At 42.4% G+C, this 19,222-nt stretch overlaps 1 protein-coding gene across 18 annotated transcripts in view; it reads right to left on the bottom strand.

Moving 5' to 3' along the window:
* Window positions 1–19,222, bottom strand: part of Erc2 (ELKS/RAB6-interacting/CAST family member 2) — an 873,922-nt gene that overhangs the window by 75,518 nt on the left and 779,182 nt on the right. Inside the window, exon 21 of one of the 18 annotated variants that reach the window (XR_013434457.1) lies at window positions 18,191–18,408. The exons of 16 other annotated variants lie outside the window; for them this stretch is intronic. The gene's annotated coding sequence lies outside the window, so the exon portion shown is untranslated. The remainder of the gene's footprint in view (window positions 1–18,190; window positions 18,409–19,222) is intronic. One more of the 18 variants, XR_013434456.1, reaches the window with a different exon arrangement.

The following is a 19,222-nucleotide window of genomic DNA, read 5'->3' as shown; positions in this document are numbered from 1 at the left end:
CAGACTCATCTTTGGAATGAGATTCTATAACCACACCTCTCCTACCTTCCCACTCACTCCGCTGAATGAGAAACCCAGAGGTACTAAGACAGATTTGCTTTGTTGCCTAAGTCTGGTGGGCAGAAGCAGACATTGCTCCTCACATCTTCCTGCTAAGACTGTTTTTCTTTCTTTTTTTTCCAGGAGACCCCCAAAATAGGGTGAGGATAGAAAAAGAGGACATGTGCAGGAAGTATAAATTCACACAGAGAGCAGCAAGTCCTTACCCAACTAGGAAGATTGACAGGGGCGCCCACCAGCAAATTGGAATCACCCACATAGCACTCTGGCATTCCTGTCCTAAGAGGGAGGGTACCCAAATGAATGGCTTGTCTCATGCTAAGCAGAGGCCCTGATTTTATCACAGAGTCAGTGGACAACGAGAAACAGACCTGCCTGCAAAATACCCGGGGAGTTACAAATCCAAATATGGTCTGGTCTTGGCTGTTTCAGGAAGCTGATGTATGTCAGTCCATTTGGTGGGGAAGAGCTTGCATGGAAATGGGGCCCTTTCAGGCTGGCAGCTCCTTCCGTGGTCCCTGAGATTCAGTTCCTTGGTTTACCATAGGAACCCTTATAGTACCATCATTCAGTCTGAATTTTCTTGCCTGTTTTCCCCAGTTTGATCTCTAGAGCTGTTTGTCCTGTCAACTGGGCAGCACTTTGCATGATGGGTTAACAGCTTTAGAACTAAATGTCTACAAGAGGCCTCCATCAGAGGGCTTGAGGTTTAAGTAATAGTAATTGCCCTTGGACATCAAGTGACCTGTTGAATGGCCAGACATGTCACCACTGAACAGGGGCTTCATTCAGTTCAATGCCCCCAACAAGAAACCTGATAATTGTGACCACAAGTTGTTACTGGGTCCTAATAATTCAACTAAGAGTCCAGTTATTAAGCTATGAAAAAAAAAATCCCAATACCCCTTTCTAACCCATCTCTATAACTGCTGGGGTTCTAGACTCATAAACACAAGATCTTTGGTATAAAGTGCTATTAAAAAAATGACAAGTAAGATTTTCATTTGACTTTTTGCTGTAAGAGAGAGGTCTTTGGGGGAACTTCACCTTGGAAGATAACAAACCCATGTAATGGTTGTTCCCTGTCACCCAGGCTAAGGGTAAGGTTACTGAGGGCACTCTGTGGGTTTGAGGTCTTTATGACCCCAGTCCTTCCTTTGTGGCTATGTCTTGATTATTAAGAACACAGAATGACCCAGAAAAATCTGCAGGTTTCATGGAAATGAAAGATCCACAAACAAACACAGCTGGTTTCATCTTTGATGCTGATAAACAAAGCGAAGCAGAGCAGAACCACAGAATGAAAATCAGAAAACCAGATTGAGAAAAAGAAAAGGAAATTCTTTTTTTCCTCAGCCTGTAGCCACAGGGGGAGAAGGCTCCAGGAAGCTTTGGAAAGGGCAGTGTTTGGGAGCAGGGCTTCCTGGAGAGGAGTCTGGAAGCCTGTGGGCTCTGTCCTGGTTCATGCAGAGGTCCCCTTGGGAGGCCTCACTTGGAGACATACTGGTGCACCCGAGGTGACCTAGGCCAGAAAAGGAGCAATGATTATAGAGGAAAGAACCAAGAAGAAATCAAATGGCAGTTGATATTTCTGCAAAGAGAAAGGATTGGGTGGGCGGGACCAAAAGAGGAGAATAACTTGTTACTATAAGGGGAAAAAGAGAGGCCCCAAAGCCATTCTGAGATGCAAGAGGAGGACCCTGGCAATTAAATGTCCCACAGAAGACCAAGGGAGACATGTGTGGAGTGGCCCTCGGAAAAAGAACCTGTCTCTTCATTTTCCTCAGAATTCTAGCCATGGTGCTTAGAGAGATTCTCTTCATAACTCCCATGATACCCTGGGATAAAAATTTTATAATGAAAGTATAATTTTATATTGCTGTATTTGACTATAACAGCAAAAATACAATTATTACTAGAAAGCTTTTTACAGAGAAATATTTCCATTCTGAATTTACAATCACAGAAACACAATCTGAGCTTGTGATCAAATTGGTGATCTCTTTGGCCATTATTATTTTATTTAGATAAGTATTCTCAAAACAAACATAATTCTATAATTCTAACCTTTTTATTTTTTAAAAGACTGTATACTTTTGAACTAAATACCTTTATTTATTTATCTATTTATTTATAGTACTGGGGATTGAACCCAAAGGGGCCCTGCAACTAAGCTACAGTCCCAGTGCTTTATAACTAGACAAGGTCTTTCTAAGTCACCCTGGCTGGGCTCAAACTTGCAATCTTCCTGCCTCAGCCTCCTGAGTCACTGGGATTACAGGTGCAAGCCACCATGCCTGGCCCTAAATATTCTTTTAATTCTCTTCTTTAAATCTTCTAATAAAATCATTTTTTCCACATTTGTGAGATACCACAAAGCTCCTTAGCTCCATCTCTTCTGTAAGATAAGATACAACTTATTGAAAGAAGTATTTTATTATTTTATCCTTCCTTCTCTGCACAAGACAATTTTATTTACTAATTTTTTTCTTATGTTTCAAGTATTCAAAGTACAATTGAAAATAATAGCAAAAATACTTAAGATTTATTTCACTTATCCAGTGAAATAAATCTAAACATTTGCCATAGTCTCTTCAATTTCTTTTTTCTAAGAACAAAAATTAGAGATCTAATTGAAGTCTTCTTCCCACTCTTTCCTATGTTTATTTTACTCCTATCTTTAATCCCTAAGAAAATGCTAAACTGAAGTGGGGGTTATCATTTCCATTCATATTATTACTGTCATATTTTATAAATCATTTAAAAACATACTATAAACCTGCAAGTTTTAAAATTATAAACAAATGCTATCATCCTTTATGTCTCACCATTTAACTTTTCACTCATTGAAGATTATGTGTTTGCAATTTATCTATGCTAATGCAGTTGCCTTCATAAAGAGTGTGTTTTAATGCTGAGAAGTATATTATTGCTTGAATACAGCAAAACTTTTATTGGCAAACATTTGTATGGTATCCCAGTTTTTGCTATTATGAAGTTTCAATGATCCTAACTGCACATACTTTCCTGTATATAGGTACAGTATTTCTCTGGAGCACACACTTTGAGGTTGCATTGCTAAGGTCATAATGAACATCTAACTTAAACTGGACTAGTTACTGATGAATTACTCCCCAAAGTGGTCATAAAATCTGCACCAGCAGAGTCAGGGCACTGGGCTCTCTGTGGGGTAGGGTATTTTTTACTTTGACTGCTGAGCTGGTGGTCACATTATTCAGAGGTTTCCGCGTGCCAGGCCTGGGACTAAACTATTCATATGTCCTATCCCATTTAATCCTAGCATTGACTTTATAAAGCAGGTTTTATCAATCCTATTTCACAGATAGAAAGAGGCCGGGTCATGGGCAGCCACTCACGTGGGGTCACCCTGACAGCCAGTGGTGGGTTGGGCACAGTTCTTAAAAAGGAAATATCAAACTACAAAAACATCCTTTTTCAATGACCAGACACGAGTTCTAATTATAGGTAAAATTAAGTTGTCTGAGAAACAGAAAAGTAGGTACATGCTCCTTATCCTGGAGCTCCTGCCTCTTCACCCCCAACTCAAGCCTGATGCAAATGTCAAAGTTGTTTCCTTGTTGTTTTTCCCCAAGGGACAGGCAGAAGGCTCCAGGCTGGGCGGCATCCACAGCAGGCACCCTGGTATCCAGAGGCTGTTGGGAGTGGTGTTCACAGACCCTCCTTCCCCTCCTAGCTAGGGCCTCCTCACCCTCAGTCAGGGTATGGCAGAGGCAGCCTTTGTGTGAGCCACTTGGAGCATTTTTTCAAGGGGGGGGGAGCCAACATCCTAAAGCCTTGGCCACTGAATCAGAACAAATGGATCTTAACATTGACTTTCAACTTAGGGCCCCATAAGCCAATGGAATGTTAAAAAGACAGAAAGACAGAGGAACCTCAGATGTGAAAACAGAGAGAGAGAAGGAAATCCACCCCCTGCCCTGGCTTGATGAATCGGTTCCAGAAAAAACCTCTCACCCGTTCCCATCCATCAGCACCAGACTCAGAGGATGGGAACTATCGGCTCTGACTCTTACACCTCTGTGTTATAGTTATCTACAGTCTGAGTGAGGTCGGGGAAAACTGATCCTGGACAGAGACCAGAAAACCCTGATCAAAACGAGAGAACATCAAAAGTGGGGGCTCCCCCTTCCTACCAGGTGATCCAGAGATGCAGATCTCCTGATGAAGGGCTGTTGGGCAGGAGCTCTGCTTCAGTGCTGCTTCAGTTTTAGTTCAAATTCATCCTGCCTCTACCAGCCCTTCTAGAATGTGGTGGGAGGAAGGTGGTGGACAGGCCAATTGGACTCAGAGCTTGTACTATAACCATGGTTTGTGCTGTTTTAGAGGACCCCTGGTAGGGGGGCGTGGAAATCAGATCCCAATGCAGATAAAAAGAAGGCTTTGGGTCTTCTGGATGTGAATTTGAATTCACTTATTAATCTGTGTCTTTTGGGTGAGTGACTTAACTTGTCTCTGACTCAGTTTCCTTGGATATAGAGAGGGAAGTCATATTACCAACCTCAGCTGGCTACTGTTAGGAATTTAAAAAAATAATGTGTTTAGAGCACTTAGCACAGTGCCTGGCACACAGTTAATCCTGCCGCTTGCTCCTATGGTGATTCTGTGAGAATTAGAAACAAGACACCCTTCTCTAAGACACTTAACTCTGATTTGGCAGAAGTAATTGCCTGTCATTTGTCAGAAGTCATCCACAACATGTAGGTAACAGCTAATGTTGCCCCTGGAGTTGTGCGATGGGCAACCTGCAAAACCCTACCCACCAGGCTTGCAAGTGAGTTTTGCATAATAAGCTGTAACCAGTTTTTATTAGTAAGAATAAAAACCAGTACCAGATGAGGCTTCCATGAGCAGTCTTCAGGATGGCACTGAATTCCTGAGGGGTTTGTCAATGAGTTGTCAGGCCTCCAAAACATGTGCAGAGCTCACAGATGGGGGCCTTGGGAGGGACAGTGTGGGGAGGTAGGCAAAGCTGTCAGGCAATAGTCTCAGCAGGAGACAGGCCAGTGGAGGGGTCAGGAGTCTCAGGTCAAGCCCAAGAGGCAAGCCTCATCAGTCAGGGCAAGTTGAAGGTCTGACAGCCAGGAGGTCATTGGGAGCTCAGCTGGCCTCCTAGGACTGCACCAGAGAGCACATAGGGCCATAACACACAAGGAAGAAAATGCCCACCAATTATAAGGCATGCTGAAGGGTCACTGCAACCTTTGGTTGTTTCATTTTGACTCCCTGAAACCCTGGTGCTCCCCACATCCTTGAAAAGACTTGCATTCTAAAAGATCCCTATAATCTCATTTTTTAAAAAAAGTTATTACAAAAACAAGAGATTAAAAAAAAAGGTCAAAGACATAAATGGGTAATTCTCAGGAAAGAAATGATGAATGGATAAAGAAAATAAGCTAAATCTAAGGAAGGAAAACAAACGTTCCAACAGAACAAGACAATTTCCCACTCATCAGATTGGGGCAAAGTTAAGATGGATAGTATCCAATGCTGGTTAATTATGGGAGGCATGAGCTCTCTTACCCTCATTGTGGGTGCAGAGGGTAGCTTTAGAACACTGTAGAAACCAATCTGGAAGTTCTTATCCAAATATAAAGAGAACACACTCTCTGACTCAGAAATCCTACCTCTGGAACTTGATTGCACAGAGAAAAAAGCATCAGAATGTACAGGAAACTCAAATGAGGTTCTCTGCTGCCTTTGTAAAGACATAAAAAGTGGAAACAACCTAAAACTTAGTGTGTTTTTTCCATAATACAAAGAAATAAGTGGCATTAAATACTGGAGGTGGCTCCTATGTACTGACCAGAAAGGATGAACTTGATGCAGTACCAGGTGAACCGCAATGACCTCAGAATGCAAATTCCAGTCCACAATTCTATAAAAATTATACTTAATGTGTATGTTTATGTGAAAATGCGGAGCCATGCCCAACTGTCAACAGTCATAGCATAGTCATAACAAACTCCCCAAAAGAGCAGGGTGCAGGACATTAATTTTCTACTTTGTAACTGTACACAACTTTAAGGAGGAGAAATGTGATTGATTTTCATTTGCGTTGTTTAGCATTTTTTTCCCACATAATTTTTTTTTAAAGCAAATGCTCATTATGCAGAAGCTTGGAAATACTGAGAAATGTTTTTTTTTTTCCTCATTTTTTTCCACTTGTCTTTTGTTTCTTCTCTTACTTGGGATTGCTCCGTCTCATGTATCACTTCATGTCTCTACCTCTATGGGACCCTGGGCTGTGATCAGGAAGAAAGGTCTGGGGTACAGAAAGCATAAGGGAATCATTAGCTATTAGGACTGGAATGGAACCCTGAAGCTGGCTCAAATGAATGAAAGTGGAGTCACACATTTTATCTCCTAGCCGTGAATACCAAGACCCAGGGAGTAGGCAGAGCCTAGAAGATGTTTCTCACGCAGACCAGGAGCAAATTACAAGGAGCATGACTACTTAAAATGTAAGTGTGTATGCATGTAGTTCTGACTGAAGAAGCAGCTGACTGAGGCCCAAACCAAACATCTGCAGTGAGGATAAACAAACACAAATCTTGAGTGGGTCCCAGGGATCTCTCCAGCCAGGTTCACTGCCAATCACTGATCCTCATTCTCTTCATTCTTGTTATTCTCATCCTCAGTACATCCTAGGAGACGTTTATCTTTATCCTGTTTTGCCAATGAGAAAACTGAGGCTTAGAGTTTGCAACCCAGCTGGAGAAGGTCACATAGCAGGCTGAGGCAGATTCTGAATCCAGTCATATCTGGCTAATGCTCTGACATACAGCTTCCAAAGAAAAACTACTTCTCTGTCTCAAAGATATTTTTCATAAAGATGCCTATAGGAAAGTCTAGTACCCCCCAAAGATGCCAGCTCCAAGCACTCTTTGTGACAGAAGGTTCTCCAACAGTCCCAGGCTGTGTACCCAGGAGTGACAGTTGAGGCTCTTCCCTTGGGAGCTGATGCTAGGTGACCCATCAAAATGGGAAGAGTGATTGGGCCCACCTTCCTCAAGCTTCAGGGAGCTCACCAGTGCATCCTGCTAATGCAGAGCCTGCCACCAGAGCACAGGGAACAAAGGGCATGTTTGCTGACTCGATAGCTCAGGCCACAGTGGGCATGTCCTCATGTCTGCTCATTCCATTCTTCTCATCTGTGAAAAAGTACCTGATCAGTAAGCTGTTTTGAGAATAAACACCCTGCTGGATTCCACATTTTCCAGGCAGGTCTCTTTAGTCTTTATGGATGCTTCTGGCTTTCCCTGCTGCCCTCTCCTTCTCAGATGTTTTTCTTTTACTCTTTTGGGATTTGGCTGGCAATTGATTTCTCTGTGCTAGTAGAGTCATGGAGAAAAGCCAGAGAAAGGAGGGGAGGGAGGAGGGGGCTGCAGCAAGTGATTGAGGAGCAGGCTCTGCTTCTATATCTGGAACCTGTTCTCATCTCTCTTGGCCTGACCAGGACTTCAGCTTCTTGTCTACAATGACGAAGTATGTTTTTTTTTCCAACAGTTTCAATGAAAAACGACTAAATCACCTTGGATCAGATTACTGTAGGGATAGGAGCTCATTCATCTAAAAACCAAACCAATAGGTGTAGACACCTGGATGGTTCAATCAGAACAGCTTGGGCATCCCTGCCGCCCCCCATTCCAGCTCTGCTGAAAGTATGTTCCTTCTCCCACGGTTGGCAGCTGACATTCTAGCATTAGAGTGTCATTCAGTGTACTGACATTGTGCCTGTTAAAATGCATATTTTAACATTTGCATAGAATGACAGGGTGTTTGAAAATTTTTCCTATTTCACACCACTCACTCATTCAAATAAATTCTATGATCACCTAGCTTGTGCCAGCTTGTGGACAACATGCTGGTGATATAATGACAAGTGAGAAAGACATGATATCCTGTGGCACAGAGGGACAATGACAGGTTAGTCAACTAAACCTGGAATTACACTCATGCCCTTGATTCTTGCTGTGCTCCTTCCTTATAGATCACTGAAACACCCATGTCTAGGTGGGATGAGCCTTGACACCTTAGCAATTGTCAGTTTTTCATTTCAGTCTTACAGATGACAAAATCAAAACTCAGAAAGGTGCATTAGTTCATGAGTGACTGCAAAAGGCAGGAGGTTCTAGAACCAGAATGCAAATGCTGACCTGCTAGACTCTTGAGACTTTGCTCCCTTATGCCAGGCTGCCTTTCTTGAAAGGTGAAAGTAGACAACCTGCCAATGACATTCAACAAGGGGAAGGTCCTTTGTAAAAGAAGCCAGAAATCTTGCCATAAATTGCGAACATGTGGATGCCAGGAAAGTTCACATCCCCAACCCCAGCTGTATTGAGACAGGATTGTCCTTCAGCACACATGTTTTCCAGATCATTAAATTGAGATGACTCCATGTTGGTTCATGAAAAATTTGTCATCTTTTAAAAAATCTTCTAAAAAATGTTGAAAATATATCTGAAGATAAAAGTCCTCTCTCTTCTTATTTGCTTAAAGACCTGGTAGTTTAAAATGTTTTCTCTTATAACATACACAAGAAAACTTTTTAATCCAAAAATCAAAGTATCTGTTTAAATGTCAACCAAAAGATTGAGGTCATCAATACTAGATATGACTTGCTTATCTTTGAAAGGACATACTGAAACCAAATAGTGATTTAATAGCATTTCTCCGGCATTTTTTCTCCTAATGGACTTTACAGGATGATTTTAGCTTAAAATTCTTCCTGTCCAATACCAAAGATCTTCAGACTCCATTCCCATCCCTTACCCCTTTGGGAGACAGTGGGGGAGAAGAAGGGAGGTAGAAAAGCCCTCTTGTAAATCCTTTTCCAAAAATCTTTGGCTGAACAAAGACTTTCCCATTTAAGAGCAGGTGACAGAAAGATTTCTCCCATAGGCAGCACATTAAGGCTCTCTGCAGAAGTAAACAAATCTGTTATGATGAAAGCCGGGCATTCCTCAGGCCTGGGACCTAATGAAAACGTCAGTGTTTTATGCAGTTTAAAAACTGACAATTCAACAGTTTTACAGGAGCTATTTAACATTTATCATCACTTACAAGAGCTCAAATGCACTCAAAGGAAAGGGCAACAGAAGAAATCAAGTGACTCTTTGCTCAGAAGCCACCAGGTTAACCACCACCAGTGAGAGCTGTGCAGTTGTCAATCACCGGGCAGCCTCTGGGAACAGGTCCTGGCAAAGGCAGTTGGAAACCAACACTCTCAGGTACAATGATGGTGGTGACCACCCTTTGCATTGTCATTTACATCTCACCCCATTAAAGACCCAGGCATTGGGGAACCAGAATGCTAGAGAAAGCCCCTAAGCCAACCTAAGGTGACACATTAAGAGCTTCTGAGTATTTGCCAAACTCTGCTTTAGATACTATCTAGACCACTAAAAGGATAGAATCTGTAACTCCCAAACCAATACAGGGGAAAATAGAAATAGGAAAGTATAGTGAATTCAAATAGGCCAATAAAAAAGAGAAAAGGAAGAAATAACCCCAAGATACTAAAATATGCACAATAACACAAGAGTTAGGTCCATATAGATAAGTTACCATAAATACAAATAACATCAATTCACCCATTAAAAGAAGAACATAAAAAAAAAAGTCCAGTTTTATGTTGCTCATAAAAAATAGACTGGAGGCACAGGAAGGCTAAAAATAAAAGGAAAGAGAAAATATGCACTAATACATATAAACAGAAGGGATGTTGCTCTGGCGATATTATCAGATAAAATAAAATAAAGGTAAACTCGTTAATAGGGCAAAAGGGAATATTAATTAAAGATAAGAACAAGTTGTGAGGAGCTGTAAAATTAGATGAAGAGACTTCATACAGTTATTGAAAGCATATCCCAGGACTAGAGAAAACAAAAATGGATAGAATTTCTAAGAAATGACCAAATCCATAATTGGCATGAGGATTTTAAATTGCAGCTGTCAGAAATGGAACAGTTAACCGTTAAAACTTATAGAGATCTGGAAGATTTTAGTTGCATAATTTATAAGCTAAGGAACACCCAAAGAACATGAAGACAGAATACATACACATCAACTTCAAGTACACATTAAATGTTCACAAAAAGTTAAACATGTGTTTAGCCCTTAGGTAATATCAATGAACTAAAAGATGTAGCAAGATGTACTGGACATCTGAATTTCTCTGTTAAAAGAATAGTGCAATTTTAAAACCCCAGACATCAAGGCCAATTCATCCAGCTGTCTGCTTAGAAAAAAAACGGTTCTCATTTCCCAAGACTTGTCTTGGCATTTCACCTGCTTAGAAAAAAACATTCTCTGACCACCTCAGATCTGGGAGTTCCTCTTATTCCCAGTCATTCCTTAATTCCTCTACTGTATTTTCTTCATGCAATTTACCAGTCCTTGAAATCAGACTATCTGTTTGTTCACTGGTTTACTGTCTCTCACCCCCATTGAAATGTGATAGATTTGCAATATTCTAGTTCCTGGACTGAAGCCTGGCACATAGTAGGCACTCAGTGTTTACTGCTAATGTCAGCCTGACTTGGCAGCCTAAAGTGGCCATTGTTCCTCATAGAGATACAGACCTCTCTTCTAGAACAGATCCTGTTACATTAGGATTATCTGTGCTGTGGTCTCAACAAGAGATAGTGAGTTCGTCACCATATCTTGCAATGTACACTAGACGTCAAAGAAATGGCTGTTGAATAGTGATTAAACTATGACCTCCTCTGTGTGCCAGAGGAAGCTTGAGGACTTGAGAAACCACAGTTACCTGTTTAAAACTACATCTTGTTGATATAAGTGCCTGACTCCTGACAGCGAGTGTCATTCTGCTTCCCTCCATGTGGCCTCCATGTCCCCCACATCATAGTGTGGAGGCTGCAAATGAGGATGGGGAAGACTACTTGTAAATGTCTTTTTCAACAAACTCGGTTTCTGTTACTCTTACAATAGATATTGGCCTTTGCCAAATCTATTAAAATTGACTCGAATAATCTTTTCTTATAATAGCTGCATTGTCTAATTAAAGAGACTAAAGATAGAGCTTAAAATAATAGCTTGTTAACTCAAAATCAGCAGTGTAGGCTTATCATCAGCTCAGTGGTTAAATGAGGAGCAATCACTGTGTGATTCTGGACAAGTTGCTTCTTGGCCTCAGCCTAGTTTCCATATCTATGAAATGGTCAAAATTTCACAGATGCTCGCTTCATAGTAAGTTATGAAGAGTAATTAGATGACTGTTTAAATATTGAAAACAGCATGTGCCCCAATTGTCTCGATAAATGTCACTAACATTCCAGGCTTTTGCATTGTCAGTTCAGTTATTCTGCATTGATTTGCCAGTTTTTCTCAAGACACTGGGTAATCCATTTCCAGAGCCCTTCCAGAGATGTACCTCTATTGTGGAGAGAGTCTTAATGGCCCTTTGAATCTGATTAAATCCATTCCTTGTTGTGAAAGCACAACTAGAAGAATCTTGGCCAATGCCAGATGTATTTGTGAAATGGTCTTTTTACTGAAGATTTCAGGAAGATGGGGCTGCTAGAAGGGCAGCCAACATGACACCATTGATTAACAAAGGGACAGATTGTCTGGGGACATTCTTCTCTGACCTAACCCTCCTCCTTCCTCTGAAGGAACTATTCCAAATTAAAAAGTTCCTCTCACAGGCATCTGCTTGCCAAATCTGCCCCAACACTGTAGCCATCAGGCAATGAATTTTTTCCTTGGATTGGAAACTACCTGAAGAAGAGTACAATTAAACTTCAAATTCATCAGGGAAGACAGGGTAGTGCAATTTTCGTAGCAACTTACTTTAAACATCAGAAAATTCTGGAGATTCCTCCACCAAAGTTTAATTTTATTTCTCTTTTCCTTTGATTCAGAAAAGTACCTAATGATCAAATATATTAGAACTAAGCAGTATTCTTAAATGCCTAAATGTTTTAAATCAAGTAATATTTTTAATTTCTAGAAGTCACAGTAATGTCTACACATATCAGAGAAATGGCCACATGTGTTATTTATAGGGCATTCTGTCCTGGTCCAGGCTTGGTTGTACATGTGTGAGATCACCCAAGGGTCTTTGGAGCTACTGATGTAGAATGTATATTTGGTTCCCTCTAAGCCAGGTCTCTAAACATCAGCATTACTGACATGTTGGAATGGATAATTCTTGGGCGTTGTTCTAGGCTTTGCAGAATGCTTAGCAATGTTCCTGTTGCCCACTGGACACCAATGGCATACCTCCAAACACATTTGAGTTATGATTCCAAAAAAAAAAAAAAGTCTCCAGAGATTGCTAAATGTGTCCTGGGGGAAAACTGTCCTGGACTAAAAATCATTGTTTTAAACTTTCTTCTTATTAAGATAATCGAGCTGCTTATTGAGATAAGCAAGGTATTCTACAGAAAAAGAAGAGTAAATATGGGTAGAAATTCTCAGTTGGAATACTCATACTCTCTGGATCTCGGTTTCCCCATGAGTGAAGACATTTATACAGGGCACTGAGGCTGAATAGTTTAGCCATGATGAAAACTGGAAGGGAATTTCCACTATCCAACATGCGTTAAAAATGCGCTCATGGAATCAGAGCCAGCGTTAAAAGCAGCCAAGGGCATTATTAACAAAAATATCATCAGTGAAATAAGTTGCTAGGGCTGGGGATGTGGCTCAAGCGGTAGCGCGCTCGTCTGGCGCGCATGCGGCCCGGGTTCGATCCTCAGCACCACATACCAACAAAGATGTTGTGTCTGCCGAGAACTAAAAAATAAATATTAAAAAAATTCTCTCTCTCTCTCCTCTCTCACTCTCTCTTTAAAAAAAAAAAAAAAAAAAAAGAAATAAGTTGCTAGTTTATCCCAGAATACAGAGATATAATCTGTGAGGGATGAGATGAAAGATATAGAAACCTGAAGATAACAGATACTCTGGAAGAAAAGGCCCAAACTAAGGAAAGCAGCAATAAATTTATGTAGATGAAAAACATATGCAGCAGGTTAAAAGGGCTTAGTGAATACCAGGAAAATGTAAAAGAGGCAAACACTAGGAAGAATCTGGCAAAATGACTGACTTACCTACGTAAAGAAAAAACAGCCCACAAAGTTCTAGTAAGGAAACAACAAGCGCCTACAAGGAGCACAGATCAGGTGGGCTGCAGGCACCAGCAAGCATGGACTCGCCTCTCCATCACCATGCAGAAGATGACGCAGGGGTCTGTTCCCTCCCCCATCCCCAGTTTCCAAGTTTCAGTTGACATATCTGTGATTTCAAACCAAGATGCTATTTTTATTTCTTGTATTACACCCCTTTTGAGAGTCTCTTTTGACACCTGCGTTTTGGTCCAGATTTATGACAGTGGTTTGCAATGCTCAAGACTGATTAGGAAGAGAAACAGAAGCCTAGGAGGATGAGCTCGGTACACTGGCCACAGAAAGCAGGTGGGCCAGGCACATATCACAATGCAGTCCTTCCAAAGCTGGGCCCAACCTGGGATCTGCATCCAGAGTAAGTCAGAACCACCAAGTCAGGGCCTGGGCGACTAGCCACTTCATTCTCATGAAAAGCCTTGGTGGCGAGCCACTGCCATCACCCCTTAGCTGGGCCACATGGCATCTGGACAGTAAGCTGGAGTGGCAAACCTGAGCATCATTTGGCCTTCCTGCAGATCACGGCAAGCCAACTACAAGGCCCTCTCCTGCAGGTCTGGTCAGGGTCACACACTCTGCTAATGGGGACCAGGGAGGGAACCCTAAGGAGGGAGTGAGCCAGGTTTGTAGAGAGAGGGTTTGCTTGCTCAGTATATCTAGATCATCTGATTTCCCCTCAAAATACAGAAAGCCAGAATTGTATATTTTAGGTTTTAGGAACCCTGTGTGGGGTTTCTAATGCCATCGAGGCAGAATTGACCTGTAGGCTCTGCCTGGGACCCAGCCTCAAACTCTTCCTGTCTGTGGAAATTATCCTTTTGTTTCAATCACAAAAGTCTCCCTTCTCAGAAACAGCTTAGGTCTTCTTCAGCAAGTGAAAACCTAGGTGCCTCATTATTTTGTGACTTTTTTAAAAGCCACTCAGATTGCCCTGAAGTTTACCACTCCCTGTCATTTTGTGTTCATCTTGGCCATGTGTAGATAACCAGGGACCTTGGGTACTCTAAAATATCAGGGCTCATGTCACCAGTTAAGGAAGCACTTGCTTCCTGTGGGATAGCTCTGCTTCCCTGAAGAGAAGCAGACACCCAGCTCAGCATCCTGAACTATCAGTCCTGGGTCAAAAAGGCAGAGGGGGAAGGCAGTCCCCCCACTCCTAGAGCTGTTGGCCACGCCTGGGAAGCTTCCCTGAAGATGCTCACAACGCTTCCTTGAAAACCATGGGGATGTGAACAACCCCAGCAGGCAGCTTTGTGTTCAAAGACCAGGCCAGCAGAAGTTGCTCCCAAAAGGAAGTAACTCAGAGAGAAGTGAGAGAAGAGTTGGAAGTACCAAAAAATGGATCAGAAATAGGCACCAAGACACTGATGTCATGTCTGGACAGTTCATCTGCTATCAGCAGCCTGAGAAGTAGTCTCTGCAGGCAAAGGAACCCAACCCTAGAGTTCACTCCCCAGTAGAGTTTCTGCCCATTTGGTTGGTGCCAAGAAGCTTCCCTGCTGTGGTAGCCTGTGTGAGCAGATCCTAGCTAGTGTGGGAAGTGGTGCTAGCTCCCTGGAAACACTGTCCCTTGCCCCCTCCACACCACCAACCTAGACACACACCTAAACCAACATCTTATCATCTTAAGGTTCAGTCTCAATCTCATATCCCCTGCTGCCAGCCCCGGAGGGAGCCGGTTTCCCTGTTCTCTGTTCTCCTAATTATCTGTATTTATGCTTTAGAGGGTGTTTCAAAGTATAAAAATATGGCTCCTCACTAAAGCCTCTGTGCTTAGGTTCCCAGAGGGTGGGGCATGGCACGTCTGTCTTAGGCAGGGTCCCTCCAGAATAGAGAGGTTTCAGGTAGCAAGGAATCTTTTCTTTTCCATTGCCTGGGAGAGCTTTACAATGTGAAGGGAAGCTGGGGGCTGGAAGGGGCACATCCCCCAAGCCCATGATCAACTCTCCATGGCATCTCCAAGCCGACCTTTTGCTCTTCTGCAGAAGATCTCAAATGAGAGGCTTCCTAATGAGAAGATGATGTCCCAAACCAGAGTCGCTACATTTATAAAAACAACAGACTGATACTATGAAAATGAGAGCTTGGGATAGTCAAAACAAAAACAAACCAAAAAAAAAAAAAAAAGAGCCTATTCTCTGCCTCAGAAGTCCTAAATTTTTAAGAACCCCTTTGCTTCAAATAAAAAAAAAATCACATTTTTAAAGTATCCCCTTTTCTCATTATGAACAGAATTCTGAGATATGATATTTTCACATTCCATAAAAATCCAAACAGCTGCTTTATTTCCAAATCACATGGTGCCTTTTATATCCTAAGGATCTATATCGGCATTCACAGTTTTAAAAAGGCAAATCCCAACAGATGTGGTCACCATCTTTCCTAAAACTAAATAAAGACAGCAAGAATCATTTGTCAGCTCCATCACATTCTGGTGTAATGCAATTTCACACTCAAATCTCTAGCCACGTTTAGTCAGTTCCCACTGTGTTACTGAGCACCTGTGCCTGACTGGCCACCTCTCAAAGGCAGAAGTCAATAAAAATACCTGATAGTGAGAGAAATCAAATCCGTGCTTAAGCCCGGAGTGGTGGGACACAGCTGAAACCCAGCAACTCGGGAGGTTGAAGCAGGAGGATAGCTAGTTTGAGGCCATCCCAGGCAACTTTGTGAGCCCTTGTCTCAAAATAAAGTCTAAAAAGGGCTGGGGATGAAGCTCAGAGATAGAGTGTTCCTGGATTCAGTCCCCAGTACCAAAAACCCACCAACAACCACCACCAAAAAACTCTGCTTAATATTTCCTCAACAATTTGGCAAGTCCTTGTAGGAGTTGGCTATGTTAGAGGCCAATAATACTGACTATGATATCAATATATTGTGACATCTATCTGTATATTAACCAATGTGGGCAGGAGTTTAGAGATATGGTATAACATGAAAAAACACTTTAGTGACCAGGCCGACTAGTGTCCCTTCACCATTCTCTTGTCCCTCCTTTCCTTTCTTCTTCCACTAATACCATACTCATTGTTCGGGATCAGAAAGAACCCTGTTGCAGTGTGACAGAGCACTGGGGGGGAGGGAGGGAAGGGCACCAGATGCAGCTGGAGAGGTAGGAAGGGGAAGAGCATGCCAGGCCTTGTAGGCCTTAGCCAAGCATTTATATTCATTACAAGAACAAAGGGAACTGCCTGCAGGGGTTTAGGAAGTGAGTGTATGATGTAATTTACATTTTATAAAGATCACTCTGCTTAACTGTCTGATGAATTTATGCCTTTTGCCCTTGATCAGATCACAAGCTCCTGGATGGCAGGACTATAGTCACACCCATTTAATACCCCACTTCATACACAGGCAGAATTTTAAGCCAATGGCTCTCAGACTTTCGAGTGCATCAGAATCACCGGAGGCTCATTCAGACATAGCTTGCTGGACCCCACCCACAGTTTCTAATTCGTAGGCCTGGGTGAGGCCTGAGAGTTTATATTTCTAAGAAGTTCCCAGATGATTCTGCGATATAGGTTGCTGGACCAGGAACTGCACTTAGAGAACCTGTGTTTAAATCTCTTTGTTGAATAAAGCAATCAAAGAAGGAACATGGGAATATTTTTTAAAACAAAACAACAGAAGCCATCTGTGGTTTGGGTGTGACCTAAAATAGCAATCATTTATTCTAATTTTTCTTTTTAACAATTATTCTCTTTGCTATATTATATGATAACAAAAGGATTAACCCATCCCATGCAGAGATACTCAGAAAGGAAATAGATAATTGTGATTAGACAAGATGAGACACTTTAGAGACTGTAGTGCCAAGTTCAATTATAAATTAAATGTCATTTGAAGATTTTTTTTTCCCAAACGGATGTGATTTGTGTAGGCAGTTATTACCTTCCTCAATCCAGGAAGGCTATGCAGTGGTAAGGTATCCCTTGGTGCTATTCCAAAACTGCAAAAATTTTTCTTAGAACTCAGGAATAAAGCTCACCATGACCCACAGCTGTTTGATTGAAAGTACACAATGTTTGTGAACACACCAACTATAAAACAAAGTAAATCCAAACTCTTCCTAGAAGTAAGCCCTAAACATCCCAATTTAGGTGCTTATTATGCCAAAATAGTAATGCAACTCATCAATGCCAAGTGCATCAAGACTCATAATCAACACAAGGAGAACACACTGCAGACCTAGGAGAGTGGGGTGCAGATGACAGACAAGAAGTATGTGGCAATTGTCCTCTGTCTCTGTGGGTTTACTCTGTCCCACCGCAGGTGAGACTGTAGTTTCCAAGTGCAAGTGTCCATTCACCCAGAAATTTTTATTTCAGGCTAATCAAAAACAGGCAGTTCAAACTCAGGGACAGCTTGAGTATTGGGGGTTCAGTAGGAAGCCCTCTTGCCTGAGGCCAATAAGGTCATAGGTTCATGATCTGATTAGGGAGGAAGTTAGTTAGAAACACTAGGATTGTGCAGGATCTTCTTAAATACCCAGGGTGAACCTAAGTGAAACTCATCTATTCTGTAGTTATTCAGGATCTCAGGATCTATTATGTCAACTGGAGATGGAAGAAACTCAGAATATCAAAAAAGCCTCCTGATCAAAACAAGAAAGGCTGTTGAAAATAAGAGACCTTGGCAAGCAAATAATAGTCATTAAACAGCAACCAATGAGTCCTTCTCTGTTTCCCTGTAGCAAGGCACAAACAATACTATGTGAAGCCATTGTGAGGCAGATGCAGCTCAGGTCATGTGGAAGATGAACCTGGATCCCTGCTCCATGCTGGTGGGAATCATGGGACAGTCTGCCTCTGAACTGAATACAGAAATAGCAAACCCTACACTTTAACAAAAAGATGAAATACACATGAGCTCCCAAATCCAAGGTCATTATGCAGAGTCTCTCTGAAACCCAGCACCCCAAGGCATTTGCAATTACCCACCTCCAAAAGGGTAAAAGTAAACATTGGACCTGCTCTGCTGTTAAACTGCCACCGGATCCTCCCCGCTGTCTCCCTCCTCCTCTTCTTCTTTACAGACAGGTAAAGTTGGATCTCTTGAAGGAACTGGGGGCTCCCACTCTAGGCAAAGGTTGGACAGGTGATCAATGTACAGCATGAGATTTGGCTGTGCCTACGTGCCTCCGACAGAGCTGGATCATCTAGGGCAATGAAAATTGTAAGCAACAAGAAAGCAGTATTAACAGCAAGAGTAGGGCAACCCAGGCAGCACATACAGTTCCCCAGGACAGCCAGCAGCCATTCCTTCCCTTTTTCATTCACTCCACATGCTCCAGGCTCGGCTTAGAGTGAGAGTCGTGACAAACAGAAACACAGGCCCTGCTCTTGTGGAGCTTAGGGGCTATTCAGGAGACAATGAGACAATTACAGGACAGCAGGTATGAGAACCTACAGGGTGCTATGGGGTACAAAGCCAAGGCAGCCAGCCCAGACTGAGGGTGGGGTGGTGGGGTGAGTGGATCAGGGAAGTTACCAGAAGAAGTGACATTTAACACTGAGCCTGAGGATCCCCAGAGTTAGCCAGACAGGCGAGGAGTGAGTCAGTATGTGCAAGACTCCTGAAGCCAGAAAGCAGGGCTGGTCCAAAGTTCTTTGTTCTTAGCCATTTTCCAGCCCAGGATCCTATGCCCATCTGGAGCATCCAGACTTGGAGTCAGCATCCCTCATCACAATTCCCAGAAAGCTGCTGTGCTTCTACTGCTCTGTTGGGATCTCAGGAAAGAAAAGGACTTAAAAATTGCTAGTTCCATAAGAAGTGGGAAGAAAACAATGTGAGGTTGAACCGCCCTAAAATAGACCTGATTGTAGCGACTGGTTTTATGGACACCAGCATCGGGGGTGAGATGCCATCTCACTCTGGATTGTCAAAACAGACAACCTTGAGATGTGGGATTGCAGCGGGTCATCACCCGCTCAGGATCCCCAAGGCCTCTTTGCTTTGACTCTACCACCTTA

This window comes from Ictidomys tridecemlineatus, chromosome 2, assembly GCF_052094955.1.
Source record: "Ictidomys tridecemlineatus isolate mIctTri1 chromosome 2, mIctTri1.hap1, whole genome shotgun sequence".
Lineage (NCBI taxonomy): Eukaryota > Metazoa > Chordata > Mammalia > Rodentia > Sciuridae > Ictidomys > Ictidomys tridecemlineatus.
This window is presented reverse-complemented; position numbering and strand designations above follow the sequence as displayed.